This window comes from Lagenorhynchus albirostris, chromosome 11 (assembly GCF_949774975.1).
Source record: "Lagenorhynchus albirostris chromosome 11, mLagAlb1.1, whole genome shotgun sequence".
In the NCBI taxonomy this organism is placed as follows: Eukaryota; Metazoa; Chordata; class Mammalia; order Artiodactyla; family Delphinidae; genus Lagenorhynchus; species Lagenorhynchus albirostris.
The window spans coordinates 25,103,256-25,119,883 of record NC_083105.1 but is presented as its reverse complement, the minus strand read 5'-3'; the positions used below and the strand labels follow the sequence as shown (position 1 = coordinate 25,119,883).

General features: G+C 44.0%; 1 long non-coding RNA gene across 1 annotated transcript; it reads right to left on the bottom strand.

The window, feature by feature from the left end:
* Nucleotides 1-11,560: 11,560 nt before the first annotated feature.
* Nucleotides 11,561-15,589, bottom strand: LOC132528793 (uncharacterized). The gene is made up of 3 exons (XR_009543300.1): nt 15,090-15,589; nt 14,128-14,193; nt 11,561-12,522 (listed from the first exon to the last, which is right to left on the bottom strand). It is a non-coding gene; the product is annotated as an uncharacterized LOC132528793 (long non-coding RNA).
* Nucleotides 15,590-16,628: the final 1,039 nt, after the last annotated feature.

Genomic DNA, 16,628 nt, shown 5'->3' with positions numbered 1-16,628 from the left:
AGAGTGCATTTAATCAGGGCACAGAGACTGGCAGGCAGCCCTCAGGGAGGGCTTGAGAAGGAAGTGATATAACAGCTGAGATTTAAAGGAGGAGTTAGGTAAGCAGGGGAGAGCACCAGGTCCCCAGGAGGAAGGAGGCTGGTCCCTGGAGGAGCAGGGAGGGTGAGGCGAGTGGGAGTAGGTGAAGAGGTGAGGCCAGTGGCACTGGGCACCTTTTAGCAGCTCTTAACAGTTGGCAGGTGCACTTCAACTCTGTTTAATTGATTTAAAAACACTCCTTGGTTTTGTGGGGAAAAAACAACATTAACGAACTGTGTTTTAGCAGTCAGGGCAACAGTGAAGCTCTTAGAGAGAGTGAGAGTAAGTCAAGATAGGACAGCAGCCTAGGAAAATGGAGTAGGGATCTACAGCTAAGGCGGCTGGTAGGCGCCCAGACGACCACCACGGCTGCCCACACCTGCCAAATCCCGCGGCAGTGTCGGCTTCCAGGCATTCCTGTGCCCTTCCAATCTCTCCAGACCTCTGAAGGGCTGGCACAGAAGCAGGGCTCTCCTTCTTATGGGGCTGAGCCAGAAAAAACGGGGCCAAGGAGACAGAGACCAGAGGACGTGGGCTCCCGGCCAGCTCTGGGTACCTCTCACGCACCCCATGTGGATTTTTCCTGGGCCCCCGGCACGCAGTGGCATCGCTAAGAGCTCTCCCGGCTGGGTAGATGGTTCCCAGAAGTAGCAAGAGCAGACAGACTGAAGCCTGGTGTCTATAGGAGTCATCTTCTCTCCCTCTGTGAGGCCAGCGTCTGCTCCAACCAGCAGTAAACTTAATCTGCACCCTTGTAACAATCTTGTAACTGGTCTTTCTGCTCTCACTCTGTCCTGCCTACATTTTTTTTTTTGCGGTACGCGGGCCTCTCACTGCTGCGGCCCCTCCCGTTGCGGAGCACAGGTTCCGGACGCGCAGGCTCAGCGGCCATGGCTCACGGGCCCAGCTGCTCTGCGGCATGTGGGATCCTCCCGGACCGGGGCACGAACCCGTGTCCCCTGCATCGGCAGGCGGACTCTCAACCACTGTGCCACCAGGGAAGCCCCTGCCTGCATTTTTTTAGAGAACTGTTTTTACAAAATAAATCATATTGTGTCTCTCCTCTGCATAAAATCCCTTAATGGTTCCCCATTTTGCTTTTAATAAAATCAAAAGTCCTTCCGTGCCCGCAGGACTCCTGGTGCCCTGGCCCCTGCTTACCTGTATCATGCCCCGTGTGTGCATTCCACCCAAGGCACCTGTGCTCCTTTCAACTTCTCAATATGCCCCTTTTTTTCTGCCTGTGTCAGGACTGTTGCCCTCCCTGTTCCCCTCCTCAAGTCTCTTCTGGACTTCTTTGTGCCTTCTACCCAAAATGCCACCCCTTCTGCTATCTTATCTCCCTGTTTATTCCTTTCCTAGCACTTATCAATCTGATATTTCCTTGTTTACTTGTGTATTTGCTTGTTTATTGTCCACGTCCTCCACGAAAATTTAAATTTATTGAGGGCAGGGTTTGCCTTGAGTAATGCCTGGCTCAAATAAGGCCCTCGGTTAGTGCTTGTTAAATAAGTACATGAACACATGGGTGAATTAATGAATGAACTTTGACCAAGGATGGACCAAGGCAGTGGAATGATTCTGGACCACAAACATTTTCATTATATGACTGGTACTGGAGGCTGTTGGTGGACAAAAGACAAAGAAAATGTGCAAAGAGATTGCCAGCGATCTCGTGGTTGAGCCAGGCACACTCAGCTAACCCTAACAGAATCGCTAACAGAAGTGTTGTGGTCACATTAAAAAGCGCTGCCTTCGACTGGGAAATTGGAAGAGTTTCCTAGATCCAAATTGAGTTCAACAGTTCAATAAAGTGTTTGGGCTTTTACTGCTCTGCAAAACATAGGGGCATGTAGATGAACGAGTCCTGGACCCTGCCTTCAGGGAACACACAGTCTAGTAGAGGAGACAGGCACAGACAAAGCTAATTATTCTAGAAAGTGATAAGTATGGGAGTAGCCGGGGGAAATACGGGAGTTCAGAGAAAAAAGTGACTGGCTCCACCTGGAGAGGGTGGGGTAGACTGTCTGGAGAATGGCTGTGAGCTGTGCCCTGAAGGTGAATGGGATTATAGCTGGCTGAAAAGGCTGGGGTGGGTGAAGGCATAACTAAAAATAACAGCAAGGGGTTATGAATGGCCGAGGCAGGATTCTGGTCATGTCAATTACGACATCCATAGGGAGCTGGAATGCTGATGTGACTGGAGAGCTAGTCTGGGAATCCTCAGCAGCTGTTGAAGCCACGAGCTTTTAGGAGAGCTCCCAGGGAAAGCATAGGAAGCCAGAAGGAGAGGAGACAAGCTCCAAACCCTGGGAATCAGCAAAGGGGTGGTCAGAGGAATAGGAACTAGAATCTGGAGAGATGCAATTCCCAGAAACCAAGGGGAGAGAGACTCACCTCTCAGAGTCCTTCCCCAGATCTCTCTTCATAACACCCATCCTGCGGGCTGCTACTTACACAATGCCTGTCCATCCCACTATACAGGAAGGTCTGTCGGGGCAAGAAATGTTTCTGACTTGTTTATTGCTCTATCGCCTACACCTGGACCAGGTCTTATCACCTAATAGAATGAATGTAGGGCTGAATGAATAAATGAGTATTTTCAAATTATGCAGAGTTGCAAAGGTTAAAGGTTGCAAATAAGACCTTGGATTTGGCAATTGGACACTAAGGTGACATTTGAGAGACCAGTTTTAGGAATGGGGATAGCAATAAGACCTATGTCACGTGGTAGTTATGAGAATTAAATGAGCTAGTACGTGCAGATGCTGAGCCCAGTGCCTGGATGTAGTTAAAGCTCAATAAATATTAGATGATTATTGTTATTCCCTCTAGTCTTCACTTTCAGAAGCTATTCTGATAAACTAATTCTTGATAATTGTATTGTGTCTAACAGATTGGTTTACTACCCTTGCAAGACATACTAGAGACATATTGCTTTAAAAACTACCACAGCTACAAAGCACTGTCTTATTAAATGGCTGTAACAGAACCCAGTGATGTGAGATTTTGCTGTCAAATCTAGCTATATGGCCTGGGAGCCTGGCAAGCTCTCAAGAGGCCAGAAGATGGAGTGGAGTCTCCTTTCCTATTAAGGAGACTCACAGAACAAAGGCAGCTGCAGCCAGGCTTTGGTGCTCTGTTCCTAAATCTGTGATTGTACCGGTCAGCTAATCCAGAGGAGGAAGCCTGAGAAGCGGGGTAGCTCCAAAGACTGGCTCTGCCACTAGGTTTGGAGAAAGAAGATAGACACTTTAGGTGGAAGAGGTCTTTGAAGTATGAAAACATTGAACTGAGTCGCAGGAGACCTGGGTTCCCATTCTGGATGTGCCACTGACTCTCTGAACTTGACCAAGTCACTTAGCCTGTGTGTGTTGGAGTCTTCTCATTTGTGTAATGAGAGGCCTATATGAGCCCCTGGGTCTTTGCAGTAGATTGTTTTCAAGGATGGCCACAATTTCTCCCATCCCTGCCTGTTCACGTCCTTCACAACATGACTTTGCTTTTCCTCCTATCAAGAGGTAGAATCTAGGGCTTCCCTGGTGGTGCAGTGGTTAAGAACCTGCCTGCCAATGCAGGGGACACGGGTTCGAGCCCTGGTCGGGGAAGATCCCACATGCCGCGGAGTAACTAAGCCCGTGCGCCACAACCACTGAAGCCCGCGCGCCACATCTGCTGAAGCCCGCATGCCTGGAGCCCGTGCTCCGCAACAAGAGAGGCCACCGCAATGAGAAGCCTGCGCACCACGACGAAGAGTAGCGTCCGCTCGCCGCAACTAGAGAAAGCCCACGCACAGCAACGAAGACCCAACACAGACAAAAAAATAAAATAAATAAATTTATTAAAAAAAAAAGAGGTAGAATCTATTTCCTCTCCCCTTGAAAGTGGGCTAGCCCTTTGACTTGCATTAATAGAAAGCAGCACAAGTGACATTCTGTTTGAGTCTAAGCATTAAGAGGTCTTGCAGCTTCCACTGTCACTCTCTTGGAATGATGCTGTGGCCATGTGAGCAAGCCTAGGCCAGCCTCTTTGAGGAGGAAAGCTCACGTGAACAGAGAGGATCAGCCAGCAGCCGGCACCAACCAGCAGACAATGTAAAAGAGGCCATCTTGGACCATCCAACCCCAGCTGAGCTGCCAGAGGAACAGTCTTATGACCCACCCCAGACAAGACCAGCAGAGGAACCACTGCACTGAGCCCAGCCAAAACTGCTGACCAACAGAGCCGTGAGCAAATATAATGGTTGTTGCTTTAACCAACCAAGTGGTGGTATGTTACACAGGACCAGATAGCTGATACAGCCCCTGTGTCAGGAATCGGCTGTGTGATCATTTAGTTGTATGTTAGGGTTGGCTGCAGAGAACTCAAAGGTTAAGTGACTGTTTCATTTCCTCCCCTCCTCCCCCAACCCCTGACCCTGAAGGCCTTCGCTTTGCAATGTCATTGCATCTGGACCCACTAGAGCTTAAGCTCTTTGCCACCTTCCCACCATGGAAGGACACTGAGCAAGACAGGAAGTGGCTTGGTGACTCAGTGGTCCTTTCTTCTGAGTCACTGAGTTGTCACTTCCTCCTCCCTGTGGTTCCATAGGACATTCCTTCATTCAGCCAATACCTTGTGAGCAGCAGCCGTCCACCAGGCCCTGCCTGGGAAGCAGTGTGGTGAGGGACAGTCTGGCCATGGAGTGGATCAGTCACAGGATCTGAGTGGTTCTGCACGGAGAGGGGCTCACGCATCACTCCCTTCTCAGCTGCTTTCCTTTAGCATCTCATGCGTATGCTTCTGGGCTTCCCAAAGTGGCCCTGTTCTAAAGGCATGGAAGGGCCTAGTTAGTTCAACCTTTTCTTTCTTACACGTATGAAGAAATGAAGGCCTGAGAAGTTAAGGAATAGTAGCTCCTGGTAAAATTAGGCCTAGAATTCAGACTTCTTACTCCAAATCCAGAACTCTTTATATATATTGCATTGAAAGGCCTCTCAGAGCTCATACCCTCCTTCCTCCTGATTCCTGAGTTTTCCACACGTTCTTCTCAGCTTTGTGTTTCAGACATGAAACTAGTTCCCTCTTTTGGCTCAAGATTCAGACATTATCTGTGGAAGATAAATTCCAACCATGAGATGATAATGGTAATTTTTACAACATAAATTCAAAGCATGTTTTTCAAGCACCTGTTATATGCCAGGCACTGCCTCAGTTTTGGGGACATAGTGAATAAGAGACACAAGGAATCTACCTCTGGGGAATTTACATTCTTGAGGGAGGTAGGGCAGACAATACACAAGGAAATAAACAAGAAAATTAGAGGCTGGTGGTATAAAAGTAAACTAGAAAATGTGACAGAGGGACTGAACTGGGAGATGTATGGCCAGGAAGCGCCTCTTTGACAATGTGGCATTTGAGCTGATACCTGATTGGTGAGAAACTAATAACTCTTCAGAAAATGCAGAGAGCAAAGGCCCCGAGGTGGGGACAAACTTATCTTATTTGAGAAAACAGAGAGGAGGTATGTGGTCTCTTGGAGGGAGCAGTGAGGGGATAGGAAGGAGACAGAGCAGGGAGAAGGCAGAGGCCAGATCATGGCCCGTAGGCCACAATACAGAGTCAGGAATCTATTAATTTGAGGGGGCACATGGAAGGATACTAAATGATATGACGTGATTTACATTTTTAAGAGAACAATCTAGCTTCTTGGAGAATGGATGTTGAGGGTTAAGAGTGGAAGTGGGAGGGTGGTTTATTAAATGCTAACTATGTGTGGGATACTTTGTATATTTTATCTCTAATCCTCCCAACGCTTCAAAGCAGATCTTATTATGCCCATTCTAGGGACAAGGAAATGGAGACTGGAAGGGATAAGGGAACTTGCCCAAGGGCATGGAATTGAACTTGAACCTAGGGCCATCTGACTGCACTGTGGGAGACCTTCCCATGTAGCATGTGGCCTTATTAAGATGGTTGACCACCCTGTGCTAATAAGTTTTCTGATTATCATTGTATTTTGAAGAGCGAGATTTTAGAGCTGTAAGTTACAGATTGAAAGTTCCTTGAAGGCAGGAATCATGTGTTACTTATCTTGCCATTTGGTTGTGACTCATTCTCTGATACGCAGGAGGTGCTAATTCCTATATGATGAATGAATGAATGAATCAATGAATGAGTGGGTTTCAGTCATGAGAGGTTTTCTGAACCACCTCCCACCTCAGGCCTACCATTTTCAATACAGGAATGTAAGTGTCTTTTCCAAAATCACACGACAGGGTTGGAATGAGAGTCTATGCTGTTAAATCATGGTTCTCTCCACCAAACCATGCTGCTTCCAAGTTATCTGTTTAGGACAGGCTTCTTGGCTTAAACTGCCATTTTAGTTTGGTAAATCCTCAAGGTCAGGCACAGTGTCTACTTCGTACCATGCACATTGGGAGTGTGTGGAGCCTGCAGAGAGGTTCACTCCGGGGCTTGGAAGTGAGTTTTCTCTCAGAAAATTAAACCAAAAAGGTTAAATCCACATGTGATGGGAAAAACACCAGACGCCTTCAGGTCCCCTGGAGCAGTTACTTTGCTGGACTTTAATGTCCAAAGAAAGGATGTGTGGACAGAATAGGGTGTAAATGGGAATGGAGCGCAAGGAGAAAGGCCACCTTTGGCTTGCCTGTCCAGCAGAATGTAGCGTGGGGAAATGTATGGGAGGAGTGGGCGCTTTGTCATTTCCAGAGATGACCCTCCATGATAAGAAATTCACCTCCTGTGCTTTCATTGTTGACCACCGAGCAACAAATTCTCAAATGTTGATTTGGCTTCCTGGTTACGTACAGGGGTCCTCTGGGCAGTAGAGGCAAGCATTTCTGTCACTTTGAGAAAGGAATGTTCTCCATTATAAGCAAATTCACTTGTAGATGTTTCAGGAAAGCTGTGTTACCAAGAATCTGGTCTTCCCTGGGGGTGGGGCCTCTCAGAGTTGGGAAAGGCATAGACCACTGCTGTCTGTTGAGGTTCTGGGTATATTAAAAACTGAACAGATGCTAAAAGAAGGGTATAAAACTTGTGGTATATTGTAACATTTTACATTTTAATTGTTAACATACAAAACAATGCAATATTATTGTGCTAGTGACAATATAATTAAGGACCTACAAAAATATTAATTCTTAGTGCACTTTAAGCAGTGGTTGGAGGATGGGATGTACGGTTAAGGATATGTGATGAACGCCTTCTACTTTCAACTTTATCAGGCTGTCTCTGTACCTGTAAGAATAAGGTCATTTGGCGACAATGTCAGAGCTAAATATGAGGCCTTGTGTGGTGAGGCCGTGCTCAGAGGTGTAGGTCCACTTTCTGAACCTGTCAGCTCAGGCTAAGACCATCACCAAGGTGATGCTATCCATGGACAACCAGCCAAACCAGCCTTCCCGTGGTGACATCTGGGTCTTGTCCTGTGCCCCCACCCCCTTAACATATCACACGTCCCACCATGGTAAGTACAGTTGTCCATTGGTATTTGTGTAGTACTTACATATAACCTATGCACATCCTCCCATATGTTTTTTAAAATCAGTTTCTGAAATTTACTTATTGATCGATTGATTGATTTACTTATTTATTAATTGAAGTATAGTTGATTTACAATGCGGTATTAGTTTCAGGTGTACAGTAAAATGATTCAGATATATATATATATATATTCTTTTACAGATTCTTTTCCATTATAGATTATTACCAGATATTGAATATAGTTCCCTGTGCTATACAGTAGGGCCTTGTTTTTCTGTTTTATATATAGTAGTGTCTATCTATTAATCCTAAACTCCTAATCTATCCCTCACTCTCTTTCCCCTTTGGTAACCATAAGTTTGTTTTCTATGTCTGTGAGTCTGTTTCTGTTTTGTAAGTTCATTTGTATCATTTTTTAGATTCCACATATAAGTGAGATCATATGATATTTGTCTTTTCTGTCTGACTTACTTCACTTAGTATGATAATCTCTAGATCCATCCATGTCACTGCAAATGGCATTATTTCATTCTTTTTTATGGCTGACTGATGATATTCCATTGTATCTCCCATATATTGTAAATCATCTCTAGATTACTTATAATACTACTACAATGTAAATGCTATGTAAGTAGTTGTAAATACTATGTAAATAGTTGCTGGGTGCACAGCAAATTCAAGTTTTGCTTTTTTGAACTTTCTGGAATTTTTTCCCCCAAATATTTTCAATCTGTGTTTGGTTGAATCTGCAGATGCAGAACCCACAGACACTGAGGGCCAACAGTACAGCAGCTGGCTACAGACACAGTGCAGGTTCCTCAAGAAATACGTTGGCTGGTGGGCTGATAAATCAAGACAGTGATAAACAAAGCTAAGACATTCAGAAGTACCTGTTAAATATTGCATTTGGGGAAGATAGCTTCATGACAGAGGTGGGAATGTGCTTGGTGGGATGACAGACAATGCGAAAGTGCAGGGGGATGTTCAGAAGGGCGCTGACTCACACATACACAGACACATGCTCTCCCTTTTATATGAAGCCGCGTCTCCTACTCGACCTCATCTGGCTGCTGTGATCCCGCTGTCCTATGGTCTGCCCCACCACTACCCATCAGTTTTCAGCAATCTGTGCCTCTCAAACCATTCATGGATCATGAAGTCAGATTGGTGGGCTGCAGCCGACATTTTCTAAGCAAATAAAACAGGATAGAAAATATCAAAATACATCACACATAGTAAACATTAAAAACAACTATTGTTTTGTGAAGGCTGTTTCAATTCTTTACATGTGTGTATAGGGCTTAGATGTAAACTGCATTTCCTCCTGGGGGTAGGAGTTAAAGTTTTCAATCCACTGCTCTAGGGGGCAGATTAAAGCACCCCAGCCTTCTGCTGAGCAGATTCTGTGACCGGGGGCTTCTTAGGCAGAACTGCTGTGATTAAGTACCGTGGAAGGTGAGTTAATGCTGAGAACCAGCCAGGACCTTCACAGCCTGTCAGGGTCTCAGACATGCTCTGGTCCAACGCCCTCAGTTTACAGTTTGACGAGGGAAGACGCTGAGTCTAAGAAAAGCCATAGGACAAATCAGTGGTAGCACTTGCACTCCCAGCAGTTTCCCTGCCTCTCCATCCTGGGTTTCTTCTCTCTACTTTGTGTGGTCCTCTATTATAACTCAGCAAAGAATACCAGAAAGGATTTGGGTTTTGGTCAGAAAACCTGGGCTTTAGTCCCAACCCCATCATTTACTGTGTGATCTTGAACACACAAATTGACATTCCTACTCCTCAGTAGTATCAAATGTAAAACAGGATTCATACTATTAGAGACCAATTGAATTCATCTATTTAATGACACTTTTTACACTGTGAGGCATTATACATATTTTCTAATAATTATTTTTTCTCCTTGAGTATCTATGATATTTATTCAAGAAATGTGTATTGCTGTGGAGATGAAGGGGGGAATGACTGTAATATTACCAAGTCTCACCCCTTCTTAAGAGTATCCACTGACACTTTCCGGGGAGAAGACGCTTCTCCCATTCATTTCACCCCAGCATCTGCTTCTGTCCTCAGAGCCCTCACAGGAGTCTACAGAAATCCTAGTTAATTTAAAGCTAGTTCAATAACACGCCATTGCCCCAGCTTCCTTTACCTCCAAACCACGGTGCCTGGTTCCGGACAGCAGCCTGTAGATGGCGTTTCTCTTCTCCTCCATCCTGGGTTACATCTGTAGTCTCATCAGCCTGTGGGTACACGTGAGGTCCTATGACCATGGACACCCCACTAATGACATTGTTGAACCTCTACATGCTCATGGGGGTACTCAGTACTGCACCTCCACGGCCCCTAAACCCAGTCTTCTCTGGTTATTTCTGAGAATTCCAATTGCGGTGTCTTACACGAGCTGGCTAGGTAAACCCCCAGCCCACCAAATTACTCCTCTCTTTCCTGTCCAATTTCAGAAACAGCTGAGAGAGAAAGCAGGTGCCAGGCTGGTGGAGATGAAAATAATCGTCTTACTACTGATAACAGCTAGATTGGAGGATGATCCTCCCATCTACAGGCACAGTGGGCTGGCTGGCATTTCGGCCCCGGATTAAACTTACCTACCTGGGCCGGGCTGGAAAACTGCAGGCACCCGCAGCACGGAGAACAGAGACCGTGTGTTCTTGGGACAAGCGGGTCCCAAAAGAGAGGGCAGGTGGGAGCTGAGCCAAGTGTTGCAGTTTCTATTCCTAAACTTGCCAGTCAGAGAACTTCCCTCTCCCTTTCCTACTGGAGATCCTTCCAGACAGAAACATGAAGGCTTATTCCCTCCTGTTCTTTGTTCTCTGGCTTCCTTGTTCAGGGGCTTCCTCATGGCGACAAGGAATGTCAGGTCGCATGCCCTCTCATCTTGGTGCTGGACCCCAGGCAGAAGGAGTGCCTGGGTTCAGAATACCCCTAAATTTCGCAGGAAACAACTTAATCTGTTTTGATTTTGCATCAAAATCCCCCCTTGGCTCCTGCCTCCCCAAACAAGGCCTGTCCCCCCATGCAAACAGACCCTTGGGAAGGAATTAAATTATTATGCTTGTGCCTGGGAGCTTCTACTCCCTCTGAAGACCCCTGTGCTACCATCATCTCTGGCAAGCCTGGTCATGGCCCCAGGCCTTCCTTTGCTGCTCTCAAAGCACTATTCTCATTTGAGTTTCAGGATTTTTCAAAGGTGATAATCAACCTCCAATTCATTAGATTTTTCCACCATCAAGGAGTTGGTCTTGAAACTCCCCAAACCACCCCTTGCCCATCTTTGCCATTAAAGCACAGCACGACCTCCTGCCCATGGGGCATTGCCTGGGTTTCTGTGACTGTGATGCTGTGGGAAAAGAAAGACTGCAGTTTCCTTCAAAGTCTTGCCCAACACCTTCTAGGATCAAAACAAGAGATAAAGTGCCCTGTTTCTTGATCTACACATTTAAAATCCAAAGCAGCTGTTTACACAGGCACTCTGGGCATCACTGAAAGAAAAAAGGCCCAAGACCATTTGTACCTTTCTGGACAAGTCAGATTTCTATTATGTAGGAAATGATTTTGACCAGTAGCTGGTCAGGACAGTTTCTCAGTTGTGTGCATCCTGGAAATGACAGCAGTGACTCACAGTTTTCTGAGTTGTGACACCTTATCGCTGTGTTTTAATCTCCTTTCCTTTGTAATGCTACAATGTGGATTTGGGGATACAAAGTGTGAGAATACAAAGTATTAATAAATTTCAATCAATTGTGAATTAAAAAAATCTAAAGCTTGGAATCAGTGTTAATTCCTTCCAAATGTCATCAGTTATTCTCCCTCCTAGTGATTGTTCACATGCCTGAGTACCGTACAATATCATTTACAAAACTTCATGGCGTTATCGCTCCTTTTAGGTTGGCCAAAAAGTTCCTTCGGTTTTTAAGTAAAAATAAAAGACACATTTTTCATTTTCACCAAGAACTTTATTAAACAACGTAGTCACCCTTTTGTTCCACTACCTTCTGCCATTTTGTCAGGAACTTCATAATTCCATCTTCCCAAAACTTTTGATCTTTTTGAGCACAGAAATGTTCCAGGTGCCTTTTATAGTCTTCCAGGGAATTGAAATTTTTTCCATTAAGAGAATTTTGTAAAGACCAAAATAAATGGAAATCCGAAGGTGCAATGTCTAGTGAATATGGCTGATGAATCAGAACTTCCCAGACAAGCTGTAACAGTGTTTGCCTGGTCATCAAAGAAACATGCGGTCTTGCATTACCCTGATGGAAGATTATGCGTTTTCTGTTGGCTAATTCTGGATGCTTTTCGTCGAGTGCTTCTTTCAGTTGGCCTAATCAGGAGCAGTACTTGTTGGAATTAATCGTTCGGTTTTCCGGAAGGAGCTCATAATAGAGGTTTCCCTTCCAATCCCACCATATACACAACATCACCTTCTTTGGATGAAGACCGGCGTTTGGTGTGGTTGTTGGCGGTTCATTTCGCTTGCCCCATGATCTCTTCCATTCCACATTATTGTACAGTATCCACTTTTCATTGCCTGTCACAATTTGTTTTAAAAACGGAACGTTTTCATTACTTTTAAGCAGAGAATTGCATGGGGAAATATGTTCAAGAAGTTTTTTTTTTGCTTAACTTATGTGGAACCCAAACATCAAAGCGATTCATGTAACCAAGCTGGTGCAAATGATTCTCAGCGCTTGATTTGAATATTTTGAGGATGTTGGCTATCTCCCGCGTGGTATAACGTTGACTGTTCTCAGTTAATGTCTTGATTTAATCGCTATCAACTTCAACTGGTCTACCCGACTGTGGAGCATCGTCCAGTGAGAAATCTCCAGCACGAAACTTCACAGACCACTTTTGACGCGTTCGATCAGTCATAACACCTTCTCCATACACTGCACGTATCTTTCTTTGCGTTTCAGTTGCGTTTTTACCTTTCTTGAAGTAATAAAGCATAATATGCCAAAAATGTTGCTTTATTTTCTTCCATCTTAAAACGGCTACACAAAAACTCACCAATTTTGATAAGTTTTTTTAAAAAATGCACACTGATATGACAGCTGTCACAATACAATCTAATAAAATTTTTCCAATTAAGTTAAAGGCTACTAAGTGCTACTAGAGCCATCTTACAGAAAAAACCAAACGAACTTTTTGGCCAACCCAATATTACTGATGAATTGATTGATTAAAAAAAATTAGCACTTTTTTTGCAGGCATGTGGGTTAATGCTAAGTGGTAAAGTTCAAACCCTGTGTGGTGGGGATGCAGGAGAAATGGGCCATGGACTTCATCTGGTGGGTCTTGGAAGACTTCTTGGATGAGGTGGGGTTTGAGCTTAGTCTAAAGGGTGAGTAAGACATTTACAAGGGTTTCATAAGGAGAGCGGTCATCTGGGTGGAGCATTGGAGATATAGAGATTCTCGGACCCAACCTCAGAATCTCAGGGGTGAGGCCCTGGTACGTATGGTTCTGACGTGTAACCGGGGCTGGGAACTCAGGTTTACTCAGAGACCAGAGAAAAGTCTGAAAGGCTGTCTCCGGGGCTAGGAGAGTCCAAGCCAGCTATTCTCCACCTCAGAAGAAGATCGAATAAGAGGAATTAAATGAAGCACAACAACTTGGTTTCCTCTGAAGATGAAGTTCCTGGATGTGAAGTTTGTTAAAGACACTAAGATTTTTACCCCATATGGCAAGGAAAGGCCTTCTTCAGAATCGGAAAGAAAATGCAGTTAAAACCAAACCAAAAAATGGGGCAGAATCTCATTTGTCTCAAATGGCCTATGCCAGGGGATGACAAACTTTTTCTGTAAAGAATCAGAAAGTAAATATTTTCAGCTTTATAGACCATAACAGTCTTTGTCACAACTATTCAGCTCTGCCACTGTAGCGCAAAAGCAGTGTTGGGTAATGCGTAAGTGAGTGAGCGTGGCTCTGTTCCAGCAAAACTTTATTTATGAACACTGAAATTTGAATTTCAATAATTTTTACATATTATGAAATATTATTCTTCCTTTGATTTGTTTTCAACTGCTTAAACACGTAAATTCTTATTGTTCACTAGAGCCAGGAGGTAGAAACAACCCAAATGTCCATCAACCGATGAATGGTTAAAAAAGAAATGTGGTGTATAAACACAATGGAATATTATTCAGCCTTGAAAAGGAAGGAACTCCTGTCACATGATGCACCATGGATGAACTTTTGACATTATGCTAAGTGAAATAAACCAGTCACAAAAAAGATAAATACTGTATATAATCCCACTTATATGAGGTACCTAAAGTAGTCAAATTCATAGAAACAGAAAGTAGAATGGTGGTTGCCAGGGGCTGGGGTAAGAGAGAAGGGAGCATTGTGTTTAATGGGGGGAGAGTTTCAGTTTTGAAACTTTTGAAAAGATTCTACAGATCAGTAGCACCACAATGTGAATATACTTAACACCCTACTGTACTGAACACTTAAAAACAATTAAGATGGTAAATTTTATGTTATGATTTTTACCACAAACATTTTTTTAAAAAGAAAATAGTTAATTCTTACCTTGAAAGTCATAGAAACGGGCGGTGGGCCTGCAGTTTGCCAACCTCTGGCCTATCGATGACCAGTCTGAGGGCGAAAAAGATGGTCCAAATCAATGCTTCTCAAATGTCCCCACTAAAAGTTCTCTAACAATGCAAAAGGGAGAATGCAGACTCCCAGTGGGGTCTTCCTGCAAGTCTATAAAATTATTTTAAATACTCTTTCAAATGAGGTTCATGAAATTTTTTGAATCCTAGTCCATAACACATGTTGTTTTAATGTAAAATTGGCATTCACTGTAAAAATCAGTAAAAACTGATGTTCATGCAGGCTCAGAGAGGGTGAGTGACTTAGTCAAGGTCACAGAGCTAGAAGAAATCAGTATGGGACTGGATCCCCAAATTCCTGATTCCAAATGTATACTTGCCACCTGATGGGCTGCCTTCCCATCAGGCTTTGGCTGTCTATTCCCAACTCCTACCCGCATCCCCCTCAACATTGAGGCAGTCTCCAAAGTACTGAGGCAAACCGCTTTTGAGTTTCTACCGAAATTCATCAATTCATAAGTTTAATACCATCAATTCATACGTTTCATATATTATTTGTTCTGCTGTGTTCTAAAATATTTTAGTTTGATATATTCTAAAACTCATTTTTTTCCTGTCCTATCTAATTATACTTCCTTATCCATCTGTATTTTTTTAAACCATCCACAGCATCCCATTCTGTTATACATTATGGAATGTTAAATTATGAGGGAACAAAGAGATTTGTTGTTTTTGTATACCCGACATCCATTTTCTCTTGTGGTAGATTATATTATTTGTTCAGAATTCTCCCTTTTTCCCTCCTTTTCCTTCTCCCTGTCCCATTGACTTTAGTCTTGGCCATATGACTTGCTTTCCCCACTGGGTTGTGAGTTGACATGAGGGTGTGCTAGTCCTAAGCAGAGGTTTTGAGAGGCTCCATGTGTCTCCACTCACTTCTCTGGAGCTCCTGCCCTTCCAGAAATCCACGTGTCCCATATTGAGCCCGTTCCTTCAGCTTGGGTCCCAGAATGAGAAAAACATGTGAAGCAAACATGAACCCAGCCAACCATGACCCATTTGTTGTTTAAGCAAGCCAGTGAGTGTTAGGGTTGTTTGTTACACAGTATTATACTAGCAAAACCTGGCCAATACACCCCTTCTTTTGGAACCAGGGTTTTGATTTTCTTCAGGAGACTCAGCCCCCACCTCCACTCTTCATCTGTAGGGTTTATTTGAGCTGATCCTCCTCCATCCTGCCCCAAGCACCCTCCAACACATCACACTGACTAACTCCAATCTCTGGTAAGATGTCTGCTGTTCTTATCAAAGCTGAGAGAGCCTCATTCTCTCTTGGCTAGCAGAAATGAATGATCCTGTCACCTGCTATAAAGGATTCCTGAAGAAATTTTACTCATAACCCATATAATCCTAACTCCTATCTGTTTTATAACAGAAGCATAAAAATAGTGTGGATCACACAACACTAAATGCCACATCTCTTGGCTACTTTTTTGATAGTGAGAAGGAAAGCACAAAAAACAAATAGCAGACATTATGAACTGAATGTTAATGTCTCCACTAAATTCATGTTAAAACCCTAACCCCCAATGTGATGGTATTAAGAAGCTGGGCCTTTGGGAGATAATTAGGTTTAGTTGAGGTCCTGAGGGTGGAGCTCCCATGATGGGATTAGTGCCCTTTATGGAAAGAGACACCAAAAAGTTTGCTTCCTCTCTCTTTCTCCTTCCACATATGTGTATGGAGGAAAGACCATGTGGGGACACAGCAAGAGGTGGCCCTTTACAAGCCAGGAAGAGGGCCCTCACCAAGAACCAAATCTGCTGGCACCTTGATCTTAGACCTCCCAGCCTCCAGAACTGTGAGAAATAAATGTCTGCTGTTTAAGCCACCCAGTCTAAGGCATTTATTATAGCAGCCTGAGCAAAGACAGCAGAAGCTGTCTTATGCAAGGTACAGAAGCTGCAGACACCTACAAGTAAAATTTGTTCCCCGTGCCTTGGGGAAGAGCAGTGTCAGCTCTGAGTTATTCATTCTAACAAAGAGCTTGGCATAGTGGTATGGACAACCTAAAACACCAGGAAAACTTAAGGAGGTCTTCATATGGTCTGGGAAACGCCAAGGCTGCCCATGAGTGTTTCAGGGGTGCCTTAGACAAAGGCATTTCTTCAGAACAATTAAAGCCTGATGAAAACATGTACACCTTTTCTCTCACATATTAGGATTCAACAAAGATTTGTTGTGAAGATGTACAATAAAAATCATGAAAGTCACTGGTTTAAGATATGCTTGGCTTTGGTATACACTTTTTAGATAAAGCCACACAGTGTTCTGAGTTGTATGTGTGAGATATTTTCTCCCTGAGAAGGAAAATAAAATAAGTTTACATTCTCCCAGTCCACAGCTGGATCATACAGGGACACAGAGTGAGCTCTGCTGAGTGACAGGAGAAGCCCACTAGGGATTAAAACAATA